Below are 9,271 nucleotides of genomic sequence, written 5' to 3' on the forward strand. Positions count from 1 at the left end.
TGATTGGATGGATGTGGCTTTCACTAACAAGCTGTGACTGATGGGGTAGCGTGTGTGCATGCGTGCGTGTGTGTCGAAGAAGGTGGTTAAATGGGGTTGTGGGTAGGGGGCCTTGTTTGGATGTTTGAGGTTGTGGGGGCGGGACCACGGGAGAGGCGGGGGGGATGTGGACAATGGTCCAATCAGAGAGGGCGATGAGGTACACATCACAGGTAGAATGACTGTTCATGAGTGTTTACTTCAGCAAGAACTCTCATGTTATTACTGAGCATCAACTCTTACTATTTGTTTTCTCCCTATCTTTCAGTACAAGTGAAAACGGCTCCCACTCGTTTACACAAAGCCAGACATACCAAAACAACTTAATATCTATTCTTGGGTCAGAGACACAAAGTTTCTCTCTCTCGGTGGATCATGAATGTGGGCTGTTTAACTGTTCTTTTGGTGAGTTTCAAATTGTCAGACCCAGTGAACTCTTAAATAACGACAGTCTTGATACTGGGCTAGATTGTGTGTGTGCTGGCTTGGACGGCGTGTGTGTGCACTTGTGTGTGTGTGTGCTCACTGCACATGCGTGTGCAAATGGGTGTGTATAATATGCATGGTAATGCATTGTATTTATAGTGCAGCCTTGCGTATGGTGGAGAAGCTTGAATTCATATGACCTCACAGATGATCCAGCTCTGTGTGTGGCCTTAATTTGCGCGAGTGTTCGTATGTGCCCCTCCTCTCCCAACAAAGCAGAACTGAGGGTCAGCAAGGCCATTCACGGAGGGATTGCTGGGTAACCCCTGGTATGCATTGTGGGTAATGGCGTGGTGTGTGTGTGTGTGTGTGTGTGTGTGTGTGTGTGTGAGAGAGAGAGAGAGAACGCGAGAGAGGGTGTGCCTGTTGTGGTGTGGGCTAAAGTCCTCAGTGTAAATCCTCTTGAATGATAGGGCAACAGTTTTATTTCCGCCTAAATAGACATACCAAGCATAATTTGTTTTCATGAGATGGCCATAAACCAAAGCTGGTAATGTTGTATAGTTTTAGAAAGGTCTGGAACTCACCTTTCTGGTAAAAAATGGCTATACATTTCTGAGGTGTACTCACTTCTGAGGTCACAAGCTCAAGTACATAGCACAAATTTGATGAAAATATGAAAAATCATACCGTATGTTTTTATTCCTATTCAATGAAAGTGGGTCAATAAGGCTTGAAATGACTGGAATGCTTTCTGAATATAGTACCAATCAAATTATAAAGGACTTACTTACTATACGATGTCACCTTTCTTATAACTGTAGAATAACTATGATCATACTTCGTGACAATTTCATATAACAAAGAATTTTCTCCTAAACGTCCACTGAATGGCGCAGAGACACCAATCGAACGTATGCAGACTCGTGACAACTTCAGCTTTAAGCACGGCGTGATTTAGTCCGTCTATGACCAAGAGAAAGTGGTCTTGTTTCAATTCTATTAAATTATTTCGTATTTTTTTCCTGTTGAGAGCTGTAAATCCGGCTGAGAATATCCCAGCGAGTTGAAACCACAACCGTGTGATTCGCTAGACTGTCACCTTTCATATGCCGTCTCTGTCGCTCTGCGGAAGTGCAAATCAATTATTTTGTCTGGATATGCCAGAAATGTCATGTCACACCCTATGTCACGTCACTGCCTACATAAACGTGGGGTAACCTAACACTTCAAGTCAGCTCCGTTGAGAGAGTGGTAGTGCAGAGCAGACAGGTTGGGCTTTCTGGGACTATAAGGCACAGGACCCTACGACGTTCACAGAGCGCTTTGTACACCAACATGTCAGTCTGAATCGATCCAGAACCGCTCAACGTCCCCCTAGGAGATTTAACATCTAAGAGGTTTCCATTCCTAAACTCCACAGGCCTCTTCCCCTCCTAGGCTTATGGGAGGACAACACACATACACTTATGGTGCAGGCAGGCATGAGCAAGGTCTTGATCTATCTTTGGAAGCAATTATTTCTTATTTCTAACGCATACTTATTCAACAGGTTGAAGAGCATGAATATAGTCTTGGCCCCAGTCCTTCCCTTTCAGAGAGACTGAGAGACCACCAGCTCTGGAACGTGGCGTTTACACGGCCAGGCAGTTTTAATTGGAGAACAGAGAATGTCCCTTCAGTCAGCCCAGAACTCACTTCCTTCCTAAAGACACTCTCCTCTCTCCGCTAAGCTCAGACATAGCTGTAAAGCTCCAAGAAGACGAACAAGTTCACACTCACTCACTCACACACACGCGTGTAGACACACACATGGACTGACATAAACACACACACACACACCCCCGTGCATTCTCACGCAAACACATGCACACATCCGCGTGCACACACTCACAGGTAAGCGTGCCAGTCTGAACACACCCAGTGTGCACACACTGGTTGAATTGTTTTAACATAATTTGTCAACGTGGAACATAAACTGGATTTGAAAAAAGTAATCAACCAGTATTGTTTTCATATCATTTCAACCAGCATTGGAAACATTAAAATTAGGGTAAAACTTAAACTTAATACATTGAGGTCGAAATGTATCCAAAGGTAAAAGTGTATTGTTAATATCATTAATTTGGCATCCTATTTATAGGGCTAATGGTAACTACCCTATATATATAAAAGTATGTGGACCACCCTTCAAATGAGTGGAATCGGCAATTTCAGCCACACCCATTGCTGACAGGTGGATAAAATTGAGCACACAACCATGCAATCTCCATAGACAAACATTGGCGATAGAATGGCCTTACTGAAGAGCTCAGAGACTTTCAACGTGGCACCTTTCCAACAAGTCAATTCATCAACTTTCTGCCCTGCTAGAGCTGCCCAGGTCAACTGTAAGTGCTGTTATTGTGAAGTGGAAACGCCTAGGAGCCACAACGGCTCAGCTGTGAAGTGGTAGGCCTTGAGCGGGACCACTGTCCTAGGAAGCAACGTCAGCACAAGAACTGTTCGTCGGGAGCTTCATAAAATGGGTTTCCATGGCCCGACCTCACTAATGCTCTTGTGGCTTAATGAAAGCAAGTCCGCACAGCAATGTTCCAACATCTAGTGGAAAGCCTCCCCAGAAGAGTGGAGGCTGTTATAGCAGCAATGTTCCAACATCTAGTGGAAAGCCTTCCCAGAAGAGTGGAGGCTGTTATAGCAGCAAAGATCCAATCAACCATGGAGGAATGATAATATACCTAGCTACATGATGGTGTCTTTTGTTGGGCAAATCAGAGCCAACCTCCCTCCGAATTTACTTTCACATACTGCTTGTGTAAGAACAGTTGGAGTCACTTTCAACTGTTCAATGTGATTTAGGTAGTCTACGCAAATGAGAATGGATGCTGATCAATGTGAATGTGTTGACATGGTAGCTCAGCTGAAACGAGCACATCTTGTTTCCAACGCGAAACAGGGTACATAGAGGAAAGCATCTAGATGATAGACTTGTCCTCACTGAAGTGCATTACCCCTCATACACCAGTAGGGGTCACTGTTCAGGCAGGAATTGTTGGACTTTTTGGCTTCACATTTTATTTCAATGAACCTCTTTATTAAGGGTCCATAGCATGATGGTGAAACAATAATGTTTATTCAAACATGCCATTTTTACTATCAACATTGAAACAAGGTCGACTGAAATATGTTTAATCACATCTAAAAATGCAACATAATTTGAACCACCCAATATGAAAAATATATGTGGAATTCTCAACGCAATTTCAACGTATACATATATCTGATGATTATGTTGAAACTAGAATGATGTAACAACTTGCTAGTCAGGTTAACTCAACGTATTTAAGTTGAAGTTTTACCCTAATTCCAGTGTTTACAAACGCTTGTTAATAAGATGAGATGAAAACAGTACTGGTTGATTACTTTTTTCAAATCCAATGTATTTTCCACGTTGATTCCACGTCACAATACGTTGACACATTACGTTGAAACAACATTGATTCAACCAGTGTGTGCCCTGTGGGCAGTCGGTGACTCAGCAACAGCAACCATTTTCCCTCCAGCAGCTGGTCCTTAGATGAGCTCATCTGAGGACCAGGTCCTTAGTTGAGCTGGCACACTGTCACTGGAGACAGACAGAAGAGAGGGAAGGAGAGAGAGAAGGCAGAGATGTGGAGAGGATAGCTGAAAAAGATAAGATGAGGTGATCGAGTGGGTGTGTGTAATGAGAGGTTAGGGTTTGACTGCTTGAGGGTTGTGTGTTTACTTCACTTCTTGAGCTGTGTGTATGGTTTAGTTAATGTTAGCTGATTCTGTGCCTATTTAAGTGAGAGTGAAGAGGTGGGGACCTGACCAGACACAGAGAGGCAGGCATGGTCATCACTCATGCCCACCTTGGCTCACCCTGCCTGTGGAGCGAATCTAGGACTACTGGAGGAGGTGGCTAAACGCACCAAGTGTCCTCTCCTTCGACACACAGACGTAATGACGCGTTTCTACAGACCATGAATGTCTTTAAGAAGGCTCCTTCCAGGATGTTCCTGTTGGTTCGTGGGAATGTTTCATATTTTAAATCCTGTTCTAGGATGTTATGTGCCTCACATAAGAACTGTGGTTTCGAGGGTTTTGGAGTCTCCCCCATCCTCCTCCCTCTCCTTCTCCACCCTCCTCTCTTTGCTTCCCTCCCCCCCCCCCCCCCCCCCCATCCCCCCTTTCTACCTCTGCCCTCCTCTTTCTCTCTCGGCGACCATTTTGGTTCCTCATGTCATGTCACCCTCTGTGTTCCGAGGTCGTCCCGGGCGACGCCCAATAAAACAGCCTCATATAAAAGCCACATACAAACACACACACACACACACGTACACATACAAACACATATTTCACTGCTCTTCTGAGGTCGCCTGACCACACAGGGCTAGGCCAGAAGACAGAAGGCACACACACACACACACAGCTTGGCAGGCCTGAAAAAAATGTGCATACTAAGCAGTAGTGGTCATGACTTGATGTCCTTGTGTGCTCCTGCGTGTGCTTGAGCGTATGTACAGTATCTGTGTGTTGGGGTTACAGTGACTTAGACAGGCCTGAGATCAGTGGCATGGTCAGGGCTGAGAACAAGGATCTCACAGTATTTACTGTGCTAGAGGGAGAGGACTGGTGTGACTTGACAAGGCCGGGTTAGGGTCTGGGGAGAGGATTGGGGCTGGACTGGACTGAGCCTGCTACAGTTGGTAACGTCCTTATGTGTCCTGGTGTGTATGTGTGTGTGTCAGCTGTGTAGGCCGAGCCCGGGCCCACCCACTGGGGAGCGAGGTCCACCCAATCAGATTGAGCAATAACAAAAACAGTGTTTTATTGTAATACTTTTTTTATGCTCTCTACTTGTCAGTGTTCCAAACGGGACATTATTATTTTTACCTAAGCATGCAAAAACCATCAGATTGTATTCATAGCAAGCAGTGCACTGGAATGACATTCAGATGAACTGGAATGACATTGACTCTCATGGGATGGGTGGCCAAAAATAACTAACTGAAAGCCACATCCCCAATAAGACACAAATACAGTGGCGGTCGGTGCTGTTTAAAATGAGGGAGGACCATTATTTGTTTTCATGAGCATGGCCTTATTTCTATTATAGCATACTTGATGACTGTCATTCATATTCCATTCACGCAGCATTGATGGGTGTATGCTACTACATGATAGTCAAATGTTCCCCATACCCATATCATGAGGTTGCTACAACCTAGCCTATGAATGAAAGTTTACAACGTAGATGCAAACAGGTTGAGAGAAACATTTGAGGTGACATACAGTGACACAAGGACAGTGACACATTCAATAGCGCCTTGCACAAAAACCACTACAATCACGCAGTACAGTGTACAGTCAGTAAGCAGTTCAGCAGTTACACCGGCGGGCCCCGTTGGCAATAAATTAGTACAATCAAAAGTTTACCTTGACTTGGAAGAATTCCAGTTGTCACGTCCTGACCTTAGTTCCTTTTTTTATGTCTCTATTTTAGGTTGGTCAGGGCGTGAGTTGGGGTTGGGCATTCTATGTTTTGTTCTATGTTTGTATTTCTATGTGTTTGGCCTGGTATGGTTCCCAATCAGAGGCAGCTGTCAATCATTGTCTCTGATTGAGAACCATACTTAGGCAGCCTGGTTTCGCCCTTGAGTTGTGGGTAGTTGTTTTCTGTGTTGTGTGTCTGCACCAGCCAGAACTGTTTTGTCGTTCGCTTTGTTATTTTTGTGATTTCCGTGTTCATTAAATAAATATGGACACATACCACGCTGCAGCTTGGTCCTCACCTTCCAACAGCCGTTACACCAGTGTTATGTTGGATAGTCATAGCCAGGTGTTTGAGTAGGCTAAACCAGCTAGCTGAATTTGCTAGCTAAGTAAGTGAAAGTGAAAAAAATGACAAAACATCTCTCTCTTGCTTCTCCTTGATTTTTGAATAAATTAATTTTTCAAAACAGTTTAACTGTTGTCTTTCTATCTCTTTGAGTCAACTACTCACCACATTTTATGCACTGCAGTACTAGCTAGCTGTAGCTTATGCTTTCAGTACTAGATTTAATTTCCTGATCCTTTGATTGGGTGGACAACTTTTCAGCATGCTGCAAGAGCTGTGATAGGTTGGAGGACATCCTCCGGAAGTTGTCATAATTGCTGTGTAAGTCCATGGAAGGGGGTGAGAACCATGAGCCTCCTAGGTTTTGTCTTGAAGTCAATGTACACAGAGGAGGATGGAAGCTAGCTGTCCTCCGGCTACACCATGGTGCTACCATACAGACTGCTGTATTATTATTTGGTGACATTATTTGGTGACATGTGAATATATTTACTGTAGTTTTATCTAAAAAAGTATTACTTTTTAAGTGTTTCGCTATTTTTATGAAATTCACTGAAGAGGATGGTCCTCCCCTTCAGAGCCTCCACTGCACGAATATGACCGCATTGAGGCATATGTCATTGTGCTTCTAAGGCTATATGCAGAACTAGCTCTCACAGTCTCACGTCAGAATTAGACACTCATCCAAGTTTCTCAAATGTCAAATTTCTTCCAAACATCAAATTTCAAAGTGTTTAAGGTTACGTTTAGGTATTAACTCCAAAATCTTAAGGTTAGGCATCAACTCTTGATGGTTAAGGTAAGCGATAAAGTTTGGGATAGGCTTAAAAATAACATCTCAAAAACAACTTTCTATTGCTGGATTTAAACATGCAACCTTGGACCAGAGGCACATGCTTACAACCATAGGCTTACAACCATATGCCATCTCCACCCCCAATGACCAAGCAAAACGAAAACCCTACTTGAAGGTAACAGCACTCACTGTTGCCCCGAGTGGCCGGTTTCCACATCGTCTCCCGCCGTCCTCGGACCGGGACAATACTGATTTGTATCGCGGATGGCCTGGCTGTATATGCACCATGCCACTGCCTTGTTCATTTGTTCATTTAGCCAACAAGACAGGTCATAATCCAGCGCCTTTATCAAAGTCAACACACCTATATTTGTGCTTGAGTTAGCTTAAAAAATGCTAAATGTTCTCTCAGCCTCATGGCAAAATGTGTAGAATAGCATGAGATTAGCTATAAAACGGCACATTTTTCACTTTACCCCATTGCAAAATGTCTACAATTGCAAGAAGTTAGCTGCCCCCCCCACCCAAATTTCCGCAGGCCTACCCACCAACACATTTCTGGCTATGCTACTTTGTGTGTGTGTGTGTGTGTGTGTGTGTGTGTGTGTGTGTGTGTGTGTGTGTGTGTGTGTGTTAGGCAGATCTCTGGTCACCTTTTAAATATAGTAGAGGGGTGTTTGGGGCTCCGCAATAACGAGGCAATCAGAGCTGTTTATTCTCTAATCCAGAGGATAAACACACGGTGTTAGTGTTAGGGTTAGTGTTTCCTTAATGGTATGTGAAGCTGATTGTCTCCGGGGCTAGAGACAGTGCTGGCTGGGGTGGAACTAGAAACAATTGTGCTTAAAAAAATAAACCACTGGTTTAGGACCTCCTGTTCCCCTCATTCTCATTTCTCATCGTACAGTCCCCCCTCCCACTCCCCCACATACACCCCCAATGTGGCGTCAGCAACAACCAGCTCCATATGTGCCCCCCGCTCACACATGTGATGTGGTCTGGGTGCAATGCTGCCCGCCTACCCTGCCTATGCCCCACCCTACACAGACACACACACACAAACTCACACATGCATACACACTTGCTTCTGCACACACACAGCCACCAGAGGAGAAAAGAAGCTCTCGGTTTATGAGGTGTTTTTATAAAAGCCATAGTGCGGACCAGGCCCTGTGTGTGTGTGTGTGTGTGTGTGTGTGTGTGTGTGTGTGTGTGTGTGTGTGTGTGTGTGTGTGTGTGTGTGTGTGTGTGTGTGTGTGTGTGTGACACACTCAGGGCGCAGACTCTGTGTCTGCATTAACAGCAGATTAACCAGAACAATGTGAGGAGTGCTGCTTTGTAGTGCAACATGTGTGGCATTTAGCGATGTGATCTAGGTTAGCGATCTGTGACTGCATGGTGTCACTCCATCCAACTGAGATAGCCTATGTATACAAATATAACTGCAGGCGTATTTATTGAATTTAGGGGCCTTTTATTAGTTTGCTTGCATTTTATTAAGCATTTATAGACAGCGCGTATTCCTTATATAGCACCACACTAACCTGTCTTCAGTGGAGTTTGCACACTATCGGACAGACTGATAGACAGTCAGATAGATAGAATAGATTCTATGAGGTACCCCATAAATACATGTTATTGGGTTATTTTCCACTTTGGGATCTCTAATGTATGCTAGGAAAGTAGTTCAAATTTGAACATTATTGACAACACCAGGAAGTACAGCTTGTAACACCCTTCACAGTTCATCCATCACACGCACGCACGCACGCGCGCACACACACACACACACACACACACACACACACATAATGTACTGAATGTAAGGACCGCGTTTACTGTCTGTATCACATCTCTATCACTCCTTACAGTCCATTCATCACAGCCTAATAGGATTTACTGCTAATTATAAAACAGCCATTCCTACTGTAGCCAGCCAACATACTGTATCCCATCCCAAGGTTTCCTGTAAATGGACGCAGACAAAACATAACAGTGTGCGTTTCTCTCTCGGCATTGCTTTCCTCTTATTTTAATCAACTGTACAACCTACTTAGACCAGGCACAGTTACATCACTGCTTAGCCAGTCAGCCCCCCCTCCTCCCACAACTCACACAGCAGGGCTCTCCCTCCCAACAAGATATGA

Source organism: Oncorhynchus clarkii, chromosome 29, assembly GCF_045791955.1.
Source record: "Oncorhynchus clarkii lewisi isolate Uvic-CL-2024 chromosome 29, UVic_Ocla_1.0, whole genome shotgun sequence".
NCBI classification, from domain to species: Eukaryota; Metazoa; Chordata; class Actinopteri; order Salmoniformes; family Salmonidae; genus Oncorhynchus; species Oncorhynchus clarkii.